Genomic DNA, 4,763 nt, shown 5'->3' on the forward strand with positions numbered 1-4,763 from the left:
CCCGCCTGCCTGAGTTGACAGTGCGCAGGCGTGGAAGGCCTGCAAGGCTCGCTGGGAAATGTGGTTCACCACCCCTCACCTAAGCCGGGGCGTAGGCGGAGCCGGTCAGGTATATGGGGTGGGGCTTGCAGGCCGCCTCTTAGAGGAATCTCACCCATTTTTTTACTTTGAAAGGCTGTCGCTCTCTGCACTGCCTTCTGAAAAAGACGGAATTGGTACCTTTCAGACAACAATATTCTGTTTGCACTGACTGATGCACAGAGCACTGAAATAGGTGCTATAACTATGTTGCATTACGAATAATAATGATTTCAATTTGAGTACCAATTATGCGTTTCTTCCATGCAAGATTATTTCCATTAGGAAGTATGAAGTTTCTATTTTGAAATATGTAAGTTTATTTATTTGGAGGAATTAACGCTTGTATTGCCACAGGGTGGAAATTTAATCACAATTTGAAGGCCATCTATAATTCCCCATCACATAAAGGAAAGTCAATTATATTTAACTCAACAAACACTTATTAAGAGTCTGCTGTAGGGACTTCCCTGGTGGCACAGTGGTTAAGAATCCGCCTGCCAATGCAGGGGACACGGGTTCCAGCCCTGGTCCGGGAAGATCCCACATGCCGCAGAGCATCTAAGCCCATGCACCACAACTACTGAGCCTGCGCTCTAGAGCCCGAGAGCCACAACTCCTGAGCCCACGTGCCACAACTACTGAAGCTCACGCGCCTAGAGCCCGTGCTCTGCAACAAGAGAAGCCACCGCAATGAGAAGCCCCTGCACCGCCACGAAGAGTAGCCCCCGCTCACTGCAACTAAAGCCCACGAGCAGCAACGAAGACCCAATGCAGTCAAAAATAAAATAAATTTAAAAAAAGAGTCTGCTGTAGCAGGAACTGAGACCTACACGTGCACCCCAAACCCCCAATTTTATTAGGAGAGAGATTTGGAGTTGATATACTGTATTCTTGGTAAGATAGTGCCAACTAATGTTGTGAAGTTTGGAAGCCAGATTCAGGGAGGAGACAAATGCTACTTAATTGAATAATGCTGGGGGGAAATCACGTTTGTGAGAGAATGTGTTGTCACTGAGTAAAATTAATGATAATTTGGGAATGGTGTACATACTTCTTAGGAAACTGGATATCAAGATATCAAGTCACTATGCTCATTTGGGGAAAACTGAACCAGATTTGGTGCTGAAACCATACAACTCAGATTGGGACTCGAACCTATGGACTGGGTCTCTAACCCAGACAAAACCCAGGTTGGGACTTGAACTCACAGTCTTTTAATTGAGATCACACACCTGGTCTCAGGGCTTAATGAAGCTCAGGTTCTTTATGTCTCATCGCAGAAAGAATTCAGTGAGAGACAAAGTGATAGGTAAGAAGTAGATTTATTTAGAGAGAAACACACTCTGCAGAGTGTGGGCCATCTCAGAAGGCAAAAGGCCTCAAAATATGGGGTGGTTAGTTTTTATGGGCTGGGTAATTTCATAGGCTGAGTGGGAGGATTATTCCAACTATTTTGGAGAAGGGGTGGAGATTGCCAGGAATTGGGCCACTGCCCACTTTTTGGCCTTTTATGGTCAGCCTCAGAACTGTCATGGCACCTGTGGGTGTGTCATTTAGCATGCTAATGTATTCCAATGAGTGTATGATGAGACTCAAGGCCTACTGGAAGTCTAATCTTCCACCATCGTGGACGTAGTTGGTTCTAACCAGTTTTTGTCACATCTTCAAGGGCTATGTCATTCTTTTAGAGGTTGTGCCCTGCCCCCTTCCCTCCTGTTTCAGTACCCACCCATTGCTCCTGGACTAGGCCTCACCTCTCCCTCTGAAGTCCCCAAAGTCTGGTCAAGCCTGAGATACTGAAGTTTGCAAAATCCAAGAAGAAATGGAAGGAAGGAAGGAAATGTCTCCTCCTATATGGAGGAGTGTAGATCCTCAAGGGAGGGGGATGGGAACTGGGCGAGGATATTGAAAGAGGATGATTGAAGAGACTAAAAGAGACAGACCTAGACACCTGAGATGCTCTCCTTCAAAGGCCTAAAACTGCAAGAGGCGCCACATAATTACATTAAAGTCATAGCTTTAACCTTGATCAATATTGTAAGAGCTATCTGACAAAAGAATTGCTTGTATTGTGCATTTCAATGATATAATTTTGAATTAGTATGATATGAAAATGTTAACAACATTAATAAAGTTTTATTTTATGTAAAGAATATGAAATATTGAAACCCTAAAATTTTTAAAAATGCAATCAAGAATTGCAGTATTTTCAAAGCTAGTAAGCTTAGTGAATTATGAACTTGCATTACTACCACAGGGGGGGTGTCAGTTTAGTTGGTAAACTGAAATATCTGCAGCCTTTGTCAGTCCTATGGCGTGATGACTAGTTTTATGTGTCAACTTGGCTAGGCTATAGTATAGTTATTCAGTCAAACACTTATCTAGGTGTTGCTATGAAGGTATTTTGTACATGTGATTAACATTACAATCAGTTCACTGTAAGTAAAAGATACTATCCTTTATAATTTGAATAGACCTCATCCAATCAGTTAAAGAGCCTTAGAAGCAAAACCAAGCTTCCCCTGAGGAAGAAATGCTCCCTCTTTACTGCAGCATCAGCTCCTGCACAGGAGTTTCCATTCTGTTGGCCTGCCCCACAAATTTCAGACCTGCTTAGCAAGGCCGCACAATCGTGTAAGGCAATTCCTGGTAATAAATCTCTTAATAAACATTGGGTGGGCCAAAAAGTGCCTTCAATTTTTAAGTAAAAATAAAAGACATTTTTCATTTTCACCAAGAACTTTATTGAACTACGTAGTCACCCTTTTTTCCACTACCTTCTGCCATTTTTCAGGCAACTTCATTATTCCATCTTCCCAAAACTTCTTACCTTTTTGAGCAAAGAACTGTTCCAGGTGCCTTTTATAGTCTTCCAGGGAATTGAAATTTTTTCCATTAAGAGAATTTTGTAACAACCGAAATAAATGGAAATCTGAAGGTCTGGTGAATACAGCAGATGAATCAGAACTTCCCAGCCAAGTTTTTGTTTTTATTTTTTTTCAAATTTATTTTATTTATTTATTTTTGGCTGCGTTGGGTCTTTGTTGCTGTGCGCTGACTGGGCTTTCTCTAGTTGCGGCGAGCAGGGGCTACTCTTCGTGCGGTTCGCGGGCTTCTCATTGTGGTGGCTTCTCTTGTTGCAGAGCACGGGCTCCAGGCGCACAGGCTTCAGTAGTCGTGGCTCGCAGACTCTAGAGTGCAAGCTCAGTAGTTGTGGTGCACGGGCGGGCTTAGTTGCTCTGCGACATGTGGGATCTTCCTGGACCAGGGCTCGAATCCATGTCCTCTGCATTGGCAGGCGGATTCTCAACCACTGCCACCACCAGGGAAGCCCCAAACCACTTTTGACACGTTCAGTCAGTCACAGCACCTTCTCCACATACTGCACAATTCTTTTTTTGTGTTTCAGTTGTGTTTCTACCTTTCTTGAAATAATAATGCTTAATATGCTGAAAATTTTGCTTTTTTTCTTCCATCTTCGATATTAAAATGGCTACACAGGGACTTCCCTGGTTGCGCAGTGGTTAAGAATACGCCTGCCGCAGTGGTTGAGAATCTGCCTGCCAATGCAGGGGACACGGGTTCGAGCCCTGGTCTGGGAAGATCCCACATGCTGCGGAGCAGCTGGGCCCGTGAGCCACAACTACTGAGCCTGCGCGTCTGGAGCCTGTGCTCCGCAACAAGAGAGGCCGCGATAGTGAGAGGCCCGCGCACCGCAATGAAGAGTGGCCCCCGCTTGCCACAACTAGAGAAAGCCCTTGCACAGAAACGAAGACCCAACACAGCCATAAAAATAAAAAAAAAAAAAAAAAAAAAAGAATACGCCTGCCAATGCAGAGGACATGGATTCGAGCCCTGGTCAGGGAAGATCCCACATGTTGCGGAGCAACTAAGCCCGTGTACCACAACTACTGAAGCCTGTGTGCCTAGAGCCTGTGCTCCGCAACAAGAGAAGCCACGGCAATGAGAAGCACTTGCGCTGCAATGAAAAGTAGCCCCCGCTCGCCACAACTAGAGAAAGCTCGCGTGCAGCAACGAAGACCCAACGTAGCCAAAAAGAAAAAAAAAGCTACACAAAAATTCACCAAAGTCTTTTTTTTAAATACATGCTGATATGACAGCTGTCACATACAATCTAACAAAATTGTTTTGAATGAAGTTAAAGACAACTAAGTGCTACTAGAACCATCTTATGGAAAAAAACAAACGCACCTTTTGGCCCACCCAATATATATATCCTACTGATTATGTATTTCTGGTAGAACTCTGAATGATACATATGGCAAATGGCTTAATTATGTGATATTTATAATATGCAGGCCTTCCAGAATGTATCTCTTTTGTCAAATGAGAATTTCTTTTTTTAAATATTAATTAATTAATTAATTTGGTTGCGCCGGGTCTTAGTTGCAGCAGGCGGGCTCCTTAGTTGTGGCTTGCATGTGGGACCTAGTTCCCTGAGCCGGGATGGGACCCAGGCCCCCTGCATTGGGAGCATGGAGTCTTAGCCACTGTGCCACCAGGGAAGTCCCTCAAATGAGAATTTCTTGTATCTCCATTGTGATCATGTGTGTTACCATATCCAAGTTATATTTTGGGCACTTATCTGGGATCTTTACGTTTTGACAAGGCACCAGAACTGAGTCATGCCCTAGATTGAGCCAGAACTTCACTCTTACCCT

This window comes from Eschrichtius robustus, chromosome 7 (assembly GCF_028021215.1).
Source record: "Eschrichtius robustus isolate mEscRob2 chromosome 7, mEscRob2.pri, whole genome shotgun sequence".
NCBI classification, from domain to species: domain Eukaryota; kingdom Metazoa; phylum Chordata; class Mammalia; order Artiodactyla; family Eschrichtiidae; genus Eschrichtius; species Eschrichtius robustus.